Below are 22,564 nucleotides of genomic sequence, written 5' to 3'. Positions count from 1 at the left end.
CCCGCTGGCATGGAAACAGCATGGGTATTCAGTGCCTCTCACTGATACACTAGAGATTTCAGGATATGCCACAGCTACACAGCTCCATCCCAGTCTCAGTGACCTATGCCAGTGTCCTGTTGCTGTTCATTATGAGGGTCACCAGTTCAAACTCAGCATGAACCAGTCTCTGAAGAGAGCTGATATTTCAAAATTCTATTTTAAGAACTACTTTAGTGCATGGCTTAAGATAATAGCAGCCATGAATTCACTAGATAGCCTTGGAGCCAAAGCTCACGATACATTAAATGGATATATTCATTTAACATATCTTGGTATTACTTTAAAGCTAGATGGAGAAGGGGAATGATTATGACTGGAAATCTGATACATGAGGTGGAAATCTAGCTTTTTATACCCCTGCTGTTCAGTCCTAGTGAAAAGTGCCTCCTTGATGAAACTGCAATTTGCCCTGAGATTGGTGTCAATGTCAGGTTCCTTGAAAAGAAAAACACTTGGTGGCTGAGCCATAGGAGGGACTGAAAATCCTGAAGCTATTGCTGAGGAAAGTGGAGATGAGGACACTATGGTAGAAATATAGCACAGAATAAGTAAAGAAGTAATATAGAAAGACCTTATTAATCTAAATGAATTTAAGTCTTTGGAACAAGATGAACAACATCCAGGTATAGTAAAAGAACTGGCAAATATAATCTTGGAGCCATTAGCAATAATCTTTGAGAACCCCTGGAGATCAGGAGAAATCCCAGCAGACTGGAGGAGGGCAAATGTCCTCACCTTCAAAAAGGGAAGAAAATATGATCGTAACAGTTATCATCCAGCTAGTCTGATATCAATACCAGGAAAGATTCTAGAGCAGATCATTGAACAGAGAGTCTGTGAATATTTAGAAGGGAATGCCATAATTACAAAAAGTCAACATGGATTTCTGGAGAAAAAAAGTCATGTCAGACTAATCTGATCTCTCTCTCTCTCTCTCTCTTTCTCTCTCTCTCTCTTCTTTTCTAAAATTACCAGCTTGGTAGATGAAAGGAATGCTGTGGATATTGCATATCTTGATTTCAGTTAGATTTTTGACTAGGTCTCCCATGACATTCTTGCAAACAAGCTAGTAAAATGTGTGTTAGACAATGAAGCTATAAAATAGATTTGTAATTGGTTGACTGGCTGAACCCAAAGAGTGCTCAGCAATTTCTCCTCTTCATCTTGGAGAGAAGTGTCCAGTGGGGTGCCACAGGGTTCTGTCCTGATGTCATGCCCAGCCTGGCTGAGGAGTCAGGGGAGGACTCTGAGGCTGAACTGGAGCCTCAGCTTGAACCTGAGCCTGGCCCTAGTTCAGCCTTGAGAACTCCAGCAGAGTCCATGGTCTGAAGGGAGACTCAACAACCAAACCTTCAGGCCCCAGAGCCTTCAGGCATGGGAGACATGGAGGAGGAGGACACCAACATACTTACCTTTGGCCAGCGAAGAGCTGAAAGAGTGTGCCTCCGGCGCTCAAGGAGGCTTTATGAAAAATGCCAGCTAATCTCAAAATGGCTGAGTTCATGAGAGCTGATTATATAAACAAGTGAAGGACGCCAGACTGGGTGTCAGAGAATGGGTTTGCTGGTGAAAGAATGCTTATTCCTGACCTTTTCTTCGGAGTTTATCGCACAGACCCTGGAACGAGCCTGCCGCATTACAAAAGGGGGTGTGGTGGGAACAGGAGGCGGCATAGAACACAGTTTACTGCACAGGAGAATGTTGCCGCCACCATCGGAAGTTCTCATTGCATTCGGATGCATTCCCCAGGAGGCGATTTTCAGGAACTGCTTAGAAGCATTCCTAAAAATCGCCCCCCTCTGGGATGCATCCAGAACGCAATGAGAACTTCCAATGGTGGCATTCTCCTGTGCGGTAAACTGCATTCTGTGCTGCCTCCCATTCCCATCAAGCCCCCTTTTGTAATGCAACAGGCCCGTTCCAGGGGCCTGTGTGATAAACTCCTCTGTCTTCTTTGCCTTGACCCTTGATTCTCGGACTGTCTGATCATCTTGCCTCTCTGGAACCCTTAACCTTGGATTGTTTGACTACACTTCTCTGGAACTCTTGACCTGAATTCTCTCTTGGATTGACCCCTGGACTTCAGACCACAGAACTTTGGTACGAGACTTTGCCTTTGTTTTGGCTTTATCTTTGCAAGTTCCATGAGGTGTTATTTTGCTTACTATTTTAACTGTGGCTATCAGCTACTAGGCTGCTTTCCCAGATACCTGGGTCCAGTGCTATTCAACATCTTTAGCAATGACTTAAGAAGAATAGAAGGCATGCTTATCAAATTTGCAGATCACACTAAATTGGGAGGAATAGCTAATAACCCAGAGGACAGAATCAAAATACAAAATGACCTTAATAGATTAGAAAGTTGGGCCAAAGCTAACCAAATGGATTTCTTTCTTTTTTTAAATTAATCTTTATTCAAATTTCTTAAAATATACGGACATCTTGCAATAAACTAAACATCCTCCACCCTGCATTGTGAATCATTTACATGTCTTCCTTTGCTTTGAGGCTCTTATAAGTACAGTCGGCCCTCTCCTTACGTGGGGGATCAGTTCCAGACCCCTCCGCGTAAGGCGAATTCTGCCTATGCTCAAGCCCCATTGGAAACAATGGGGTTCATGCACGGTGGTGTGGCGGCGTGCAGGCACCACGGGCACACGTGCCCATTCAGTTGAATGGGACGCGCCACCCCTTCCGCCCTGTGCACTCCTCACGGTTTGAGCGTGTACGCTCAAGTCCACGTAAAGCGCGCCCGCGTATGATCCGGGCACACTGTACCTCTTTGAAATGCCTTGGCTTTCTAGACGGAATCAATTCAATTGTTCTTTCATTGTAGTTATCCATATCACTTAATCTATATTCTATTGCTTTACTCCCTAATTTTTTTCTTTTCGTCTTAATCTTAAAATCACGAGCAAAATAAAAACAATAAAAATCAAACAAAGCTTAACATAAACAAGTCAACCGAGTTCCATTAATGTCTTATACAGAACAAAGTAACCCATTAATTAGATCCCAATCAGATTCATCCTTAACATTATCTTCTAATATGTCTGTTAATTCTATTATTTCTATAACGTCATATAATTTAAACATCCATTCTTGTACATCTGGTATCACCTTAGCTTTCCATTTCTGTGCATATAACATCCTAGCTGCAGTTGTCAAGTGAAATAGAACTTTACCATATTTTATATCAGTCTTGTCCTCAAATAAACTTAGTAACATATATTCTGGTTTTACTGCTAGCTCTTTTTTTAACATTTCATTTATTGTTGGAGTAATCTGAGCCCAAAATGTTTTAGCCTTCTTGCACGACCACCAACAATAAAAGTATGAGCCTGAAGAATTGTGATATTTCCAACATAAATTATCTTTTTTCTTACAAATTTTTGAAGTCTTGGTTGGAGTAAAGTGCCATCTAAAAAAAAACTTATACCAGTTTTCTTTCATATTTTGCAATTTTTTAAATATTTTATTCCACAATTTTCCCATTGATCTAAATAAATCGAAAACCCCAAATATTTTGCCCATTTTATTATCCATAACAAGTTCATCCTCTGTCTCCCATCCCACTATTATATTGTATGTTCTTCCCAATAATCTTTTCCCCCTTCCTCTCCAAATTTTTTTCAGCTTTGTCCCTTTTCCCCATTAGCCCTTGCCCTGTATATCTTGTTTAGCCCTTTTGTATAATTGCCTGTAAACAAACCAATTCATTTCAATTCCTTTATCAATGAGTTCTTGTTGTGTTCTCATTATGAAGACTTTCCTTTCTTTTAGCAATAAAAACAAAATAAATTTCAATACAGACGTATAAGATACTGCACTTAGGGTGGAAAAATGAAATGCATAGATATAGGATGGGGAATATCTGGCTTAACAAGACTACATGTGAAAGAGATCTAGGAGTCCTAGTGGACCACAAGTTCAACATGAGTCAACAGTGTGATGAGGCAGCTAAAAAGGCCAATGCGATCCTAGACTGCATCAGTGGAAGTATAGTGTCTAAATTAAGGGAAGCAATAGTGCCACTCTGTTCTGCTATGGTCAGGTCCCACCTAGAATATTGTGTCCAGTTCTGGGCAACACAATTCAAAAAGGATGTTGAGAAGCTGGAGCATGTCCAGAGGAGGGGAATCAAAATGGTGAAGGCTCTGGAAACCATGCCCTATGAGGAGAGACTTAGGGAGCTGGGGATGTTTAGCCTGGAGAAGAGAAGTTAAGAGGTGATATACTAGCCTTGTTTAAATATTTGAAGAGATGTCATATTGAGGATGGAGCAAGCTTGTTTTCTGCTGCTTGAGAGAATAATACCCGGAACAATGGATGCAAGTCACAGGAAAAGACATCCCACCTCAACATTAGGAGGAACTTCCTGGCAGTAAGGGCTGTTCGACAGTGGAACAAACTCCCTCAGAGTGTGGTGGAGTCTCCTTCCTTAGAGGTCTTTAAACAGAGGCTGGATGGCCATCTGTTGGGGTTGCTTTGATTGTGAGTTCTTGCATGGCAGGGGGCTGGACTGGGTGACCCATGTGGTCTCTTCCAACTTTGATTCTATAATTCTATGATTGCTGGACTAGGTTCTAATCTGCACTGCAGAAACAATGCAGTTTGACACCACTTTAACTGCCATGGCTCAGTGCTGGGATTTGTAGTTTTTTGTCCTCTGTGACAAGGAAAGCTAAATATCTTATAAGGATAGCTAAATATTTCACCAAACTACAAATCCAAGAATTCTACAGCACGGAGCTATGGCAGTTAAAATGGTGTCAAGCTGCATTATTTTTGCAGTGCAGATTAGACCTAGGACTCCAGGACACTAGTGTTTGAATCCCTACTCAGCTGTGGACAACCTTGGGCAAATCACACTTTCTCAGTTTCACCATTCACAAGGTGATGACAAGTCTCCTCTGAACAAATTTTGCCAAGAAAAATGTCTATGATAGGGTCACCATAAGTTTGCATTGACTTGAAGGCACATTACAACAACAGTGACAAAAAGTATCTGCTATCCCATTTCTTACAAGTGGCAAATTAATTATTGTAAAAACAAATGCACCCCTGAATGCTAGAGTCCACTAGCATGTGGTACAAAATACTATATAATGTTCTGGCACCTATCTCATCATTACCTCAATATCCACAAGAGACCATGAGACAGCAGCACAAGGTACAGAGTAATGCAGCAGTCAAAACTTGTGGCATTCCTCCACCATTTACACATGCCAGCCTCATGACATTACATATAACTAAAATTTTACAGTTATGCTGGGGGAAGGAGTGAAGTTATCCCTTAGTAAGTTACCATCATCCTAAAATGTAGTTATATTTCTGTTATTGGGGAAGGGGACAAATTATAACTAGTTGTTTCTAATAAGCACTTCCAAGCTCTTGTTTCAATTTAATAATTATGGGTTACTTGATTGATGCAATCTATCAATCAAAGACTCCCAAAACAGTGCAAATAATTTTCAATAATAATAATAATAATAATAATAATAATAATAATTCTCATAAACATTTCAACCAGAGAAACAGAAAAACAGTAAAAACAGTAAAAACAGAAATCAGTCTTGGCATATATGTCTATGAATATGAATATCAATGATTGCTTAAGACAGAAAATAAAAATATGTGCACCTTACATCTGAACACATTTATGGAGGTCCTTCACTGAATGGACAAGAGGACCACATGTAAAATATGAGGTGATGTCACTAAAAGGCATTCTTCCACATTGCACTCAGTGGCCTTGTCTGCAAAGTGCAAAAGGCCCATCCACTTCCCCCCATTCTGACATTGTCTGTTAAGATGACCCACAGCTCAAACCCCAGTTCTGGTGTGAACAGTCCAGATAACATCCAGTACTTTCAGTACCAGAACCAGGGTATAACAACCTTAAAACAAATTTTAAAAACATACCTCTTACTCTGGATTGTCTGGGAAGATTTGGTACCCTCTGTTTGTGCACAAGAGCAGTTGTCTGCACAGTCATCCCACTGAGTCACCAGCATGTTCTGCCCTGTCACCAGTCTCTCAGTTTGAGGTCAGAACAAGGTGCCAAGCCATGCGATCATCTTTGGGTGCCCAGGGATCCCAAGATGCCCAGCCATACGACCCCAGACGTGAGTTACTCATGGTAGCAATGCATTGGGTGGCACTGCAGGATGCCTGGACAAACCCTGGCACAGGAACAGAGAGCCAGATAACTGTGGGAAGTTGGGCTAGCTCAAAGGAGAGGATACTCTGGACTGCCCCAGAGCATCCTGGCCAGTGCTAACAAAGACTACCTCACCTGAGGAAGTAGGGGCACTTTGAACAAGTCATGAAGAAAATCTTGATAGTTTGGCAATCTTTTTTGGCTCAAAGATTTAAAGACCCTAAAGAGGAAATTAATTCAGAAATAAACTGAAAACCAATAGTGATTTGAAAATAGACCGAATATTTTCTTAATGATCAGCCTCAATTAACAGCCTCAATAGGGATAGGAAGAATAATTGAAAATATTTGCAAAATGGTAAACAAACAAAACAAAAACCATTCTTCTCATTTGTCAGCCAGCCCTGATGAGAAGAATTATGATATTCACAAGAATATTCAGAATTCTGGACTTATTTTGTGCAAAAATTGCATGTGGTTGTTTTGCACAGAAAACAGACTTTTATGCCAGGAAATAAAAAATAAAATAAAAATTAAACACTGAAAATAGTATGGACAAATTTTACACAAAAAATCTTGAATTGTGAAAGGGCTTTGAAAATTGTGTATTTTTTCTTTGTTTCTTTCAGGTGTAAGACAGGAGAGTGTCAATATTGCACAGAGATGATCTGTGCCATGTCTCACTTCCGTCATATCTGCTCTGGGTAATGGTGCTGTGATTTATTTGATCACGCTCTTACATGTTTCTGTTCCATGTTCTACCCTGTTTTTCCTAAACCTTGACTAGTAACTACACCATGAACAAATATGATGGCTCTTTATACAAAATCCAGGTGAGCCTGTGAGAGAAGAGAAATCGAAGGGCAAAGTAAAGGTCAAAGCTGTCTCCTCAGGGAACAAAGAAGCAGTATGTTTGCAGATGGAGTGTGAACAGTGATCTCAAAACACCGAGATCTGTATATGGTACCAACATGGTTATGTTCAGTTGTTTCTATCATTTAATTAGGATATACTTTAAAATTAAATTTGGTTCCAGTGAAGCTAAAATGGTTGATCCTTTGACAAGATTTATTTCTAGACACAGAACAACACTATACTTTATCTATTATTATTATTATTATTATTATTATTATTATTATTATTATTTATCCCCAAGCAAAAGATTTAGCTTTTCTCAAAAATCTGGATCAATATATCTTCAAGAAAAATGGTAAAATGTTCATTGTAGCAAAAAATAAAAGGAAAAAAAATACCTAATAACATTTTAAACAAGATTTTTTTTCATGGGGACATTCTATAAATTGCATTTAATCTGATTTGAAGAAGATATTCAAATAAATGGAAACCATCATTTAAAGACTTTTTTTTATTGGAGTGCTAGCACATGCTTTAAAAGATAGCAACTCAATAGCAGGCATTTCCTTACATTCTTTAAATTTTCAGAAAAATAATGAAGGCACTGAAAACTATTTACGATCCCAATTTTTAGCATAGCTAAGGAGTAATGTATTCCTTATTTATGCTTTCTAAGCACATCTGCACAGGAAAAAAAGTTAGTTAAAACTTTTAAACAACTCAGTTTGACTGGGATTTTCTTCTTAATGAACTGAATGAAACGATACCTTTTAAGAAACTGAACATTTTTCATATATAGCAGTAGAAAATTTTCTACTCAAAAAGCCCTCTTGAATATTGGTGTCCTAACACAAATGCAAGATCATTTATGGGGAAAATCAGTACACAGACTATTCATTTTTAATAATGAACTATTCCTGTACTTTCTTAATTTTACTTATAAATGTCACAGTTAATACTCACCCACTCAAACTGACCCACACAGTTAGACACTTTTCCAGCATGGGTAGGTATAGATAGAAACCACCATGGAAAACATAACAGGAAAAAATGGTGTACATATCTGACTATTTATGGCACATAAATAGTCTCTCAAAAATGTGTATTGTTTCCCCTTTAGAGTACAACCTAAGTGGGAATTTTCATTAATTATAATGAACAGAACATACAAATTTTATATAGTGGACATATTACTAGATGGGGCTGCTTTTGTTTCTTCATTTAGAGCACATGCTAGGTTATGCTTTCAAGGCCTTGTTTCATAAATATGTTATAAAAGCAGAGCAACAGTTGAAAACAGAGTCATGTGAAAGCTGGAGCTTTTATAATAACCATTAAAACAGCGTATGATTAAGGTATGAAGTGGCAAAGCTCAGAATAGGGCTGATGTAAACTCAGGAACAATACCTCCCCTAAACCACTCCAAATGTACTAATTTGTGTTTCATTCAAAACTGATACTTTTTGATGCAGAACTGCTGCAAAGTAATAATGCTAATAATAGACTTGACATCTTTATTTTTAATAAATAATAATAAATAAAATAAAATTTTTATTTATATACCGCCCTTCCATCAGATCAGGGCGGTTTACAGCAGTTAAAATACAACAGAGAATAAACATTAAAATCCACTCATTTAAAAGAAAAAAATCTTATATCTTTCAGTTTCCTAAGAAATTATTTAGAAAGAATTTGTGTTCTGCACACAAATAATTTTTGGTTTTTGAACACATTATTATTATTGTTGTTGTTGTTGTTGTTGTTATTTGTAATTGTCCACAATACCTGACGTGAAATGAAGTAGATATTTAAAAGCAGAAATTCCCAAATAATGGTTCTCTTTCAATGTGTTACAAATGAAATACTGCTATACATCCATTGAGCTGTACAGACTTTTTACCACTGTAGGCTTAGATGAAAGTTGTACACACTTTACAGTTATACTATGATCCTACTAGGCAAGAGAAGACAGGAGTCTTTGCATGTATATGTTAAAAAAAAAGATGTGAATAATCGGCCATTTATTTTTGACCATCTACTCTTTTCCATGTATAAATATTTCATGCATTTTGAAAATGTGTCAATTATATGTCTTTTCAGAGTGCATTTGTTGTTTTTGAGAGAGAAAAAAAACACAACCCAGAAGTTTAAACAATCATAATGCCTTTCTTTCTTTCTTTCTTTCTTTTCTTTTCTTTTTCTCTTTCTTTCTTTTAAATGTATTACTCATTTGTTTAATAGAGAACAAGGTGGTTTTCAGCACTATACTTAAGACCCAGTCTTTCAAGATACAGGGTGAAATCCAGACAGTTAAACATGTCATGGTCCCATTAATTTTGATAAAGTATATCTTGCCTGCTTGCCTCTTCCCCCAATTGCTAGATGCTATGCCTCTCTGAAATATATTCTGAAAAATGCATAGCGGTTCTAGAGGAAAAAAGCACACACACACCAGACTTCCCCATAGACTTAATTTAGAACAATAAATTAGTCTAATTTTGGCTTTTATCAGTAGATGAAAAAAGGCCATTTAATGAAAGCTATCTCTAGAAACTAGTACTCTAAATCCAGCATCTAACTAAAAATCTAATTTCTGCTGATAGCTCTTTGGAAAAAAAATCCTGGTGAATTTCTGATCTGATATTTAAAGAAGATCTTGTTTAAAATGTTTTGTAATATAGATTTAAATTCACACACATTGTTCTACATCTGTGTTTATAGTCAAGCAATTCTCACTGCGGATGTTTAAGATTTTATTTTAAGTTATTATTAAATACGTTATCAAAACCCTTGGAAATGTCTGAGGAAACATCACTATTGCCACTTTTTCCAGCTGAAACATATAAGTTGCATATTTGGGAGTGAAGTGAGTGGCAGAAATCTGTGACCATAATTCAAGAAAATAATGAAACAACTAACCCATGATACCACAATTAACTTGTTAAGTTATGACTTGCACTTATCCAGTGATATACCAAATCATATGAAGAAATATGTACAGCTAATCACTTTTTAATAAATAAATAAATAAATAAATAAATAAATAAATATGTTGAATCCTGACCTTTAATCTACCTTTCTCCCTTGATTATGAATGACAGTGACCTTTATCTAATAGAAAACAGATCTTCTCATGCAAAACTATGCATACTAAACATGTAAATTCAGAATTAAGATGGAGAAGTGCACATTCTTTGGGGAGAAATTAGTTTTGTAGGAAGCACTTATTAAATTTGAGGCAATTGAGCAGACAGGGAAAGGTGGTCTTTGTGAAAGCAAGAAAGGGCTTGGGAGAAATAACAGCTTTAAACATTTGTTTAGGGAATCCTTATTACACTTTGAAATATATGTATCAGTACCATTTCTTTACTGAGGATTTTGTTGTTTTCATGAAATCATCAAAAGGCAACATGATCAAGCAAGTACTACTTTGGTATCTGGGAAATAAGATTTTGATTTGGGAATAAGAGGTCACTGATGTACCTCCACTAGTGCTATGTTTTCAAATGCTTTCTTCCAAGCAAACAACCAAACAGTAAATTTAAACGTGTTATATTCAGAAGCCACAATTATTCTGGGTTTATTACACAGAATTAAGGAATGTTCTACAAAGACTTGCAGCTCTCTTTCCCTGGTCATTGCATTTGAGTTCCCAGCTTAAATATACAAGCAGTAGTATATGATGTATCATATTTAAATATACATGGGCATCATTCCCTGACTCCTATCCAAATATTTTTTTAAACTTCTGTTAACAGTGGCTATAATATAGAAGGCAAAATCCATTTTTGTTTCTCCCCCCCCCCCAACCTTTTTTATGCTTTTAACGCACATTCTGAATTCAGCATATTACACAATAAACACGAACACTGAAACATGATCAATTTTATGTGAATGTCCCAAATCAACTTTCTCCCCCACTGTTCACACCCCTGTAAACATGTTCTCCCCTTGGTTAAAACAAATAAGCATACAGTGACAATATCTGTGACAAACTCAGCGAAATGTGAAAATGGAACTGCAGTCTAATCCTCTAATCCACATTTTCCGCTCCTTCACTGTTCTTTCCTATGAATAGCTGTGTATTTGAGGGGGAAAAAAGATCTGCCCATCAATTCTCTGATTCGATTTCATATTTTTAGAAAAGAATTTGGGAGGGACAAATAGTGGAACTAGCTGAAAAGAATTCATAACATGAATATATGAGTTTGTTCCTCTCCTCTAAAAATCATTCTGGAAACGGAAAAAAATCAACTCAAGAGTACCTGGCATGCGCATGTACTTTCATGATTAACAACAGGGGGTTGTCAGACTGCTATTTCTGAAATAAACAGATTTATTCTGACAGATAATCAGCATTTCGCACTGCCTAATACATGTTTATCATCCAGCACTGACATCATTACTCTAAAAGCACGCTTACTGTAATCTTTCATAGGAAATTAAACAGGGTTATATACTTAAATGGATTTTATATTTAATTTTTTTTAATGTATTAGGACTGGGGTAAGGAAACTACAAGGTATGGGAACCTATGAACAGAAGAAACGATAGGTAGTTCAGATTATTGCCACATTGATATGAATGTGCAAGGATTGACTCGAAAGAAAATCAAAGCAAATATTTTGAAAACTGAAGCCATGCCGATCTTTCTGGGAATAAGTATTTGTAAACTCAATGAGACTTATCTTTTCAGTAAAGACATGTGAATTTATATGCTAAAACTTTGTCTTATGCATAAGCTGTTCTCCAGTGTTTTTCATCATGACATCCATATGATATATTTGCCCATATATTCAATTTCATACAATCAACTAAATGTTACAGTACTGAAATCACCATTTAGCATAAAATGTGACCCTGAAATCAAACTACCACAGATTTCATGTATCTATAAAATCCAAATTGTTTCACAAATGACACTTCAGTTCACAGATTTCATTTTGCAGAATGTGGGCCATCTGAATTCAAAGAGGAAATTAATTTAAGCATGAATAATTTGAGACATGATATTTTAATTATTTTTACACCACTTTTCTCTTTTTCATTCATTCCATTTCAAACTGCTTGAAAGGCAAAAAACAAACTTTCATGGTAAACTTGTCACATGAAATCATCATCATACCATTTCATACTTGATATTAATCCTTAATGAATTTATAAGATTTAGAGAGTCACAGTAATAAAAATGCATTAGCATCCTAAATGTGTTAGTTACTATATTAACATTACAGTTTACCATCTAATATAAAAACTGCAAGACACTATTACTGTTTATAATAAAATAATGGTTGCTATTGTTTACTCCCAGGTAAACATCCATGAATTACAGTTTTTCTGTAGTTAAGACCATTGCTATAAATGGGTTTCCATCTCCTGTTGGATTATGGCCACAACAAATTATGTTAACTGTAATACTCAGTTCTAAACTACATGTTAAAAAACAGTGAAAAACTGTTTAAATATTTAACCACAGGGGAAAAAAATAGTTTAATTACAGGAGTAATGAATAAGTAATGTCAGGAAATTATCATATATGAGTAGAATTGTGCAGTATTTGTTAAAGGATACACAATATAGTAAAGATATTCAATAGATACCCCTCTCAAAACAACAACAACAACAACAACAACACATATTAATACATTGAAAATAACTTGCCAGTTATCTTATGAACAAGGTAACATTAAGATGTGAGCAGCTATTTGAAAAAAATGTCTGGGGAAAAACTCTGTATGCTGGACCGATCATTTTACATATATAACAGAATTTTGACAGAATTTTCTTGCACTGGATATTGTTTTTAAAGTTATTTTGAAAACAAGGTTCCTGGTGTACAAAAATAAACTGTCCAAATCTTTTTCTGCAAGAAAATCCATTGCTCTTTATTATTAAGGGACGGGGAATTTTTTCCTGTTAAATGCAAATATTCCAGTCATGCAGAATATTGACTGTACTTGACAATGTTCTATTCAGAGGCTACATCTTGCAAATATTGCCCTTAGTCCCAAAATTGTGTGTGTGTGTGTGTGTGTGTGTGTGTGTGTGTGTGTGTGCGTGCGCACTATGGAGAGTAAAAACATCCTTCTAAAGCAGTTAACAGCAGCACAAACCAAAGGAAGTAGCTCTGAAATCCACCACTGGAATCTCTGCTCACTGAAAGATGTTAAAGTTTGGGAACAATTTCACAGGCAAATGACATGTCTATAAACAGACGACCCAGAATCTGTGTCAGCATCAAACATGGAACTGTGAATAGCTCTGTGAATAGCTAAACTGGGTAAGACCAATTTTCAACTCCAGTTTAAAGAAATTCCTTGCATTGGTACTTTATTCCTAAAGTGCAAGGAAAGAGGGAAAAGACAGGAGAAGTGACATCAGATGAAGATCTATTCAGGATGCAGAGACATCAAGACAGTCTAATCCTCTCATAAGTAGAGCCTCATGCGGGCCTTCAGATGTTGAAATACAGATCAACTATGACCTCAAGGAATGAGAGAAACTCAATCTTAACTTCCACAGGCATTCCCTTGTTAGTTTCATTTTTATTCACTGCTTGTTTTCACAAGGAATATGAACAGATGTAGTGTAAGTAGAGGGAGACAGAAGTTGCAATAACTCTGTTTACACTTGAGTAATTGATATAAATGGGTTTCCATTTATATGTTCATCATACTGAACAATGATTTGTAATTATGTTTTATTAGATGGGTACTCCATGGACCAAATTTTTGCCCTCACACTGGAATCACCCTGGACATAGCCAGCACTAAAAATTTGAGACGGGTAGAAAGAAAAAAACAACCTTGAAGTGGTTGGACATCCGCTTTGCTTTGTTTTTTGTTTGCGTGAGGGATTGCAAGCAAAAGAAGCCACCATTGTTTTGCTGCCTGAAAGTTTTGATGCCAGAAGTGAAAACTATCATTAAAAAGAGAAGAAAAAATGAAATATAATTTTGTGGGAGAAAGAGGGGCTCTGGAAGGGACCCAGTGCATGCAAAAAACAAAGCAAAACAAAAATCCAGTATTGGGCGCAGAGATTAGTTTGGCCCACCCCAGTTAAATACAGTGTGCATGAGCAGGAGAGAACTACAATTATTCTTATAATCATTCTGCTCTTCTCCTATACAGTTTGTAGGAAAATTCTTAGCTAACTGCAGCTTCTTCTGTCATCCAAACCAGGAAATAAATTGCACTAAGTATGTTAAAATACAACATGACAGCTGTAGAAATCATGGTTTACAGCTAGCTTGTTTAACATTAACTATTACACCCAACAACCCAACAAATAATAGTTATCTAAAAGTAAAAATAAACATGGTTGATATCTTTTAAACCACACAGAAGTGTGTGTGTGTGTGGGGGGGCTTGTTGAAATTCCTTCCTCTTCAGGTATATCCAACTACAATGTGCTTCAATGTGACTCAGAATTTTTACACTGATATTAATCACATTGTTGGGGTCTGATCATAGTTGGAGTCTAAGATCTCAACAGCCACAAGTTCTCTGCTCTGGTTTAGTGTGATGTGTGAACTCAGTCCTTTTATCAGAGCTCCCCATCTCATAAATACAAAATTATTCAGGGATAACAAAATAAATTTCAAGAATGTAATAAGACTGCAAATTCACCCATACTTATTACTATTAATGGGCCCTTTGATATTTATAGGTGTGGGGGGGAGGATTCAAACACATCATATACTGTACTTAGTGGTGTTTTATATGTACAGAATGTGAATGTCTCACAGTCTCACAGTTTAGGGCTTGTTTTGGCAACTATTCATAGTTGCAGCTTTTCAAGCAGTTGCTGTTCAGCACCAGAAGTTGATCTTCCACAGATTCAGCATCTGTCAACCCAGCACCTTCATACTATGCCAACATGGCTGGATTAAGGGCAATGACTGGCTTGTCAAGCAGTTGCAACTGGGCACGAAAAGCTGATCTGTACCAGATTCAGCACATATCAACGTGACAGCATTTCATATTCTGCCAACAGGACCAGGCTAAGTGCAATGGTTGACTCAAAATCCATCCTTTCATGGCCCAAAATAATCAAAGAAAAAGGTATCTACTACTGTGTTGCTGTCCCTCCTCACCCTCAGCCCCAAAAAGATATTCTTGATGCTCAAGAGGATATTGTCTAGGACAGAAAGGCAAACTCTTCCTGCTCCTTCTCCTAATTTTTTCCTCCACAACACATCAGACCTATCTTTCTTACATGATTGATGAATATAATTGACATAGAGAAGATTAAAACAAACAAACAAACAAACCAAAAAACCCTATCAATGGTGGGGGGATGCTCTGTCTAAGGAACTTGGAGTGTTTCCATGATTTTTAGATGCAACAACTGGAGTCTTGCATATGATTTCTGGATGACGCATGCCCCCAGAACAGGCTGAAGCTATGCCATGGCCACCTAAAGTGGTCACAAAAGGAGCAAGAAAAAATGTGTGTGTGTGTGGGGGGGGGGGGGGGGCAATTGTGATTTCCTCCAGCCTTGCATTAAATTCATCATCAACAGAATGAAAATGGGTGCGGATAAGAGATTTACTTTTGCAGGATTTCCCCTAAAGTTTCTCTTTGGCTATCAATAATTGACTCTAGAAGTCTCCTGATGTTTTGAGTCATGAATGAGAAATATTGTGTTATGTGCTAGAGTGTGCACAAATAGTCTAACGTCTATAATGATGCATTCATGCCTATTTACATTCATAAACAAATAAGTACAGAACAGCAGCTTAACCTTTTCACTGTAATCCTATATATGTGTGTTTAAAAGTAAACAAAATGACTTCAATAGAAATTATTCCCAGGCAAGTTCATGTTCGATTACAGGATTTGTTAAGCAGATAATGAAAACAGAATGGGGCTTCAAACCTTCAATTGCAAGATGCTGAATTCAGTTCCTTATAACATTGATATATTGGAACACTTTTTCTTTTCAGATGGATCTTGAAGTATGTTGCACATAATTAGTCTCACTCAGGTAAGTTTCAAATTGTATATTATTTTAACATTCTCTGATCATTTTCCTGCTAAACTTTGGAATCTTCTCCCGAGAGGTTCTGAATTTCCTCACTAAATGATGGAGCTTTTTCTGTTCACTTCATATTACATTATATTGGCAGCAAAGAGAGGTTTAAGTAGCAGTTACAGAATACAGTTTTTGAAATTTTGTTCACACCAACATATGTTTATGTTTCTGGGATTTCCTTTAAACTGTTGCAGCAATAACAGAGTGAAGTGAATGAAGTGCCATTGTGACAAATAAAGTCTTCTGAGCATTTTTTTAAAATGACAGTTGCAGTGAATAGTTTAAATCAATGCACACTTATGAGACAAATACTTAATTTTAAAAATTATTATTCTGTGTGTCTTTGCTTTTAATAGCATATTCTTTTCCAGCCTAATATGTGCATACTTCAGTCTCAGTGTCATTGCAAGAGTTCAGTATCTTTTGAGTTTGTTGGTTAAGTGCATTGGTGGTAATGGATATGACCAGCTTAAGCACAAGAAAAGCATTACTTTGTAAGAGCTTTAGTTCTATGGTAGGTATATCAGTGACATGTTTATGACCCTCAACCCTCTAGTCAGCATCAGGCACAAATTTGAATTAGCAAGGATGTGAAATCCCTTGGCCTGAGATTGAAGAGATCCTGTGGCTTTGCATAACAAAAGTAGTGATGGAGGTGGCATATGCCAATTTCAGTATGTCTGCTCTGAAGTAAATCTCCCTGATTGCTATGGAACATATTCCTTGTTAAGTATCATACTCTTTGGCAGCCTCATTCTCACTCAATGTAACACATTTTTTTTTAAATGGCACATTTTTCTCCAGTTTCTTACAATTTTAAGAAATGACATTACAGAATAATTCTAAGTATGATAGTTCTGGGGACAGATGGGGTAATTAGCATCAAATAACTATGTCTAAAGTTCTGTCGACCGTTTTTGTTTTGTTGGTGTTGTTCTTATGTGCCTTCAAGTTGTTCTCAACTTATGGTAGCCCTAAGACAATCCTATTACAGAGGTTTTCTTGGGAAATTTCTTCAGAGGGAGTTTGCCATTTCCATTCTCTGAGGCTTAGAGAGTGTGACTTGTCCAAGCTCATCCAGTGGGTTTACATAGCCAAGCTAGGATTTGAACCCTGGTCTCGAGAGTCATAGGTCAATTCTCAAACTACTACACCATGCCGGTTCTCCTAGTATCCATATATCTATTGACTAATAATTGAGAAATGTATTTTCAGTGCCTCACATTTCTTACATTTATTATGAATTTCAGACAGTGGTAATTTTTTATGCTGACATATTGTACAGTATTCCCAAAGGGTTAAATAGAACAGCTTTCAGATCAAATTCTCTAGGGAAGGCAAATCTCCTCAGCAAGAAGACAATTGAGGGAACAGTCTAAGCTAGCACAAATAAACAGAGAGAAACAAATCAACAATTGCTTTCTTTTTTCCTTGGACTTGTTCTTGTTCATTTTTCTTTTCAAGATAACACTTGCTGACACACTGTCAGATAACTATGTTCAAAGTTCCACAGACTAACCATTCAGAGATGCATTTGCACTCTGTATATTTTCCTTTATCTGGTGTTTTGCTTGGCAAAATTTTCATTGGCTCTCCAAAACAAAAACAACAGTTTTGAAGAGAGGAAAGGGTGTCATTTTTGCACACCTCTGGAAATCACAAAGCATGAAATGACATGACAGAAGCATGCAAGATTCTGATGAGAACAGTTGTTTGCATAAAAATTTTAACTGTTACCAGCACTTCAATAAATGTTGCACAAAGAAATAGATAGATAAAGCCCCAGGTTAATTTCCATCATTACCTAGCACTTTGCGCTTGCTGAAGAATCCTAAACATATAAAGGAGTGTCAATCTTGTTTCATGAAACAAGAGTTAAAAAGAAAAAAGAAAAAAACAGAAGAGCTTCAAAGCCTGTCAGTAGGGAAGTCAGTCAATTACAGATGTGATTCACTTCTTAACCCCTTGAGGTATCAGGAAGCTTTTCCTGCAATAGCAATCATTTTCAGAATTCATTTGGATAAAAGGCCCAAAGTTTGCAACCTGATATTAAAGCCATATATATTGGAGCATAAGGTAATGAAAGGAGTTGTAAAATGAGAACAGGATATAATCAAGTATGTAAATTGACGAGAAACCTAAGAAAACGTGTTTTCCTTTCAGGCTTCTATAGGCCATCATCTCAAGCGGCAGCACCAGCTTGGTAAACTTCTTGCCAATTAAGTTCATTTTTCTGCTTTCAGTATTTGGAATAATCTGCCATGTGGTCATATATTTATTTCCTTGGGTATGTCTTAAGATGGGAATTTCTCAAAACACAGCAAAGCTAAGGCTAGGGGACCTGTAAGAACTTGGATAGAATTTCTGAACAGCCTTTTATAATATCCTATAAAGATGACCATTTGTCTTTTTAACTGTCTTCATAAAACCAGCAGGAAGTGATCCCGATAAGAGAATGTTGGCTGAATTATCTACAGTACATGGCTTAGTGCATTAACAAGACTGAAGCACATATGAAAATGGGACAACTTGTACTTGAAAAGGTGCTTGCTTCAGCATAGAATCTAAGTTTACATCTAATGCAATAGAGACCACGATACAAATTGCAGGCAGGCTGCAAAATATGAAAACTGTTGTGAAAGACAAAACAGCCAATCAAAAACTAAAACAGACTAAAAGTTCTATACTTTTGGAAAGACCTCTTGGAAATGCATATTTTAGAATAATTGTCATTTTTGGAAAATGCAATTTTTCTCAGTGAATCTGAAAGTAGGAACTCTGTGTATTTCTGTAGACAATATACAAGCCCACTATTAAATTATTTTAAAAGATATTACTCAGAACTCATTGGAATACATTTCCTTACCAGCAAAACTTTGGGTATTCAGAAAAGTTCAGGAGAGGGGGGGAAAGGAAATAAGTGCATGCCAGTGTGCATATATATATATATATATATATATATATATATATTAAAAGAAGATCTTCTGAAAGGCCTTTCATCTCCTTTTCATATCTCTACCAGTGAGTCATCTAATCTCACCTCACTTTATTGCCAAACTCCAAAGGGATCATCTTTAATCCTCAACATTATTTGGGCCACAATTCCATTCAAACCAAAGGAAACCCCCTCTGTGTCTTTTCATAAACTTCAGCATTTTTTACCTGAGATTTGCTTTGCAGGTTGCAGCTTAGCAAGTATATTATTAGTTGTTTTCAATATAATTTCCTTCCATTCTTGCATGAAAACCTTTGTTCTTCTTCCAAATCTAGTCACGTCATAGGTTCCCTCACCCCCTTTACCTTTTATCAGTGTAAACAAGTAAAGGAGAAGGATGAAACTTTCACTCGTTTCACAGAATTTAGTTTGAAAAACGTCTATTTGGGATACTAGCTGCATTTTGAAAATTCAGATTACTAGCCTTCACACAGTTACAGGCATTTGAATGCTATTGAATTAAAAGGACAGTGTTGCATAGGGGGCAGATACAGAAGTTATAAACACATGGCTTGGTGTTACTTGAGCAGCATCATGGGTAAATTCTTTGACAAACAAATACTTAAACAAACAATATATAGAAACAATTATCATTTCTACTGATGAACAGAAAGTCAAAATCTTATATACAGTTTTGAAGAGATTTCATTGGACACTATTACAAAACTTAATTCTTTTTCTTATATGTTATTGCAAAGCTTTATGCTTTGCAAGCTGGCTAGCATACCAAAAATATTTCATATTATCCAATATTCAATAGAAAGATGCATTTTTCCTTGAGCAATTGCTTGCATAATGTTTGTTTTATTGTAGAAACAAGACTCACTGGGTTTCTACTATGTTCAATAATCAGCAGATGCTTCAGCAAAAGGCAGATTATGCTCCAGATGCAAAAGACACCTTCTCTGGATTTACAGGTCATTCTTAGTTAGCAGGTTAAAGTTTCTAGAAGATATTGCCATGCTCTATTTGTACATGACTTTTCCAAGTAACAGCTTTAAGATGCAACCCTAGAACAATGTTACATTTAACTCAGTGACATTTATTTCTGAAAAGACATATAGGATCACATTGCCTTAACTTTTAAGCATCGCCATGAACATAACTTTGATAAACTTCTATAATCTGGATTTATCATAAATTTATAAATTCTAAATTCTAATTGTGCTCTACTGTTTATGGTAGCATTTATACTACCAACCAATTCCCTATAAGTTTGGACCTGAATAAATCTCTACTTCTTTTTTTTTCTTTATGTCTAAGGAATTATTGTAATAGATTTGCCTTTAGACAATGAATTTTCCCTTCCAGGGAACATTTTTTAACTGATTTGGCTTCTTCAAAATGATGCTATAATTATAGACATCCCAAGCTGTATTTGAGATGGAGTAAAAAAGAGAGACATGTGTTACTCTAAACTCTGCCACCAAATGCAAGGAACTATCCATGGTGTCTGACTGGATTTACTGTAAAATCTGTTATCTTCCTCTGAAAACTGCATTGATATTTTTCACTGAATCATTTCACTAATATGACTGAGACCTTATTAGGAAAATAGCATCTGATTTTGCCTTTTTAATGGCAATGTGAATAATTACAAATGTTTTAGGATTGTGTGTGTGTTTGTGTACACACATAGAAAGTGCTTCACATCCCACATTTCTTTCTGTGAAGCTATGTCTAACAGCACTGAAGTGGGGTCTCATTCCTAGGAATATAGTGCTGGCATTTCTGTTAATACATACATTTATAGAACACACCCATATTTACTTTGTGTAATGAGGCCTGCATCTTAATTGTTTGCATGCTACAAATAGACAAAGGGTGGCATAAATATATCGTTTTACCTTTTAAAAAAAGCACCTAGCAATCCCCTTGTCCCAAACCCAGTTTGTTCTGGTTAAGGAGATCACCTTAATAAAGTCAAGGACAGACCGGGAATTTTCATTTTGGAATTTTTCATTTTGTGGAATCAAGGACTGGCACTTATTAGGGAAAAAAAACTAGGAATGGGAAATCTTGAGGAGTTTTTGTTTTGGTTTCTCTCCCCCCCCCCTGTTTTTTATAAGAGTAAGGGGGGAGTGGAACTAGGAGGTTGCAATTTCTACATAAGAGAGAGCCTTTGATAAGACCTTCCTTTGCCACTGTGCAAGAGGATAATAGCTGGCTGAATCACCATTAGAATAACTGTTTGTTTATTTTTTACACAATTGCGACTGTGCATACAAGAAACAAAAGCATCAGGCACTTGGCATCATACTTTTCAGAGGTAAGGCTGATAACAGTAAGCATCATCATTATTGCACAATCTGATATAATGAGCAAGGAGCAGAGGTATTTCCATCACTTTAGAAGAATCAGACTTCCTACCTTTCTTGGCAAGATAGCTGGAAGGTATGTCCCTCTTTTAAAGAAAGTTGTAAGGAAAACCAGGCAGCAGTTGCAGTAAATTGAGTCCTTTCAGTCACTGTATACAAGCAGCAATTCTGCTGTAAGAGGAAAAAAAATATAATGGGAGGAGCAGCTGTGAACGAGTGACCTCCTGAAGCACCGCTCTCTTTGTGAATCGAGCACTTGGGAGCCAGTGGCTCTGATTTGCATGGATTATCTCCACTTCAACAGATACATTTAAATTTATCTGGCACAGTGGCAAAAGATGGAAGAGTAAGTGAGTGCAAGAGACAAGAGAGGGAAAGAAAGGGGAAAAAGCAGACAAGTGATCGGAAAGCTTGGCTGGGGAAGCTAGTACAGGCAGACCTAGGCATGTCTCAGAAGAACCACAGCTCCCTCTTCATGTCATACTTGTAAGATAAGAAATGCTCTCATTACAGGTTGCTTAAATGAAGGGAGAGGGGTGCGGCGGGGATGAGAAATGATTTTATTTTCTTTTTTAAAAAAATATGGTCAGTATACATTCTTTATCATATCACAGGAAAACCAGAAAAAACAAATATTCACCCATGAATATATAGGGTGAGAAACTGTAGCTCCCCACATGTTACTGAATTACAGCTTCCATCATGCCTGACCATTCACTGCACTGTCTATAACAGATGGGAGCTGAAATCCAGCAATGATTTGGAGGGCCTCAGCTCCACCCCATTTCTTTATAAGTTTCATCAAGGTTTCATATGCAGTCTTGGTATCCCTTGCAGCCCTTTGGTCAAGCTGCTTGTTGTTATCCCTGCAACAGAGATGGATGACTTGTGCTGGAAGATGATAGAATGGTTCATGGTACTTGGCAACTCAAGCTGTAATCTTATACTTACTTTCTGAATGTGCACCTCAAAATGAATTTGGTGGGACTTAGGACCTTATCGCACACACAATTTTAAACATTTTGGGGACTGAAGGAGGATGCTCATGTGCGCACGCGTCCGGCAGAAAATGGAATTTATCACACATGAAGATGTTCTCCAAGAGGCCCCGTTCTGTCCCCTGGTGCGCACCCGTTCGCGTCCAGTCCTGACGGGC

At 36.8% G+C, this 22,564-nt stretch overlaps 1 protein-coding gene across 1 annotated transcript in view; it reads right to left on the bottom strand.

The window, feature by feature from the left end:
* Positions 1–21,733, bottom strand: part of ADGRL2 (adhesion G protein-coupled receptor L2) — a 709,985-nt gene extending 688,252 nt beyond the window's left edge. The window contains exon 1 of the mRNA XM_089515518.1: positions 21,461–21,733. The gene's annotated coding sequence lies outside the window, so the exon portion shown is untranslated. The remainder of the gene's footprint in view (positions 1–21,460) is intronic.
* Between the last annotated feature and the right edge of the window lie 831 nt (positions 21,734–22,564).

The sequence above is a fragment of the Sceloporus occidentalis genome, unplaced genomic scaffold, assembly GCF_023333645.1.
Source record: "Sceloporus occidentalis isolate IW3139 unplaced genomic scaffold, rSceOcc1.0.p SCAF_3, whole genome shotgun sequence".
Lineage (NCBI taxonomy): Eukaryota > Metazoa > Chordata > Lepidosauria > Squamata > Phrynosomatidae > Sceloporus > Sceloporus occidentalis.
Note: the sequence above shows the minus strand (reverse complement) of the source record. Positions and strands in the feature narration are given on the sequence as shown.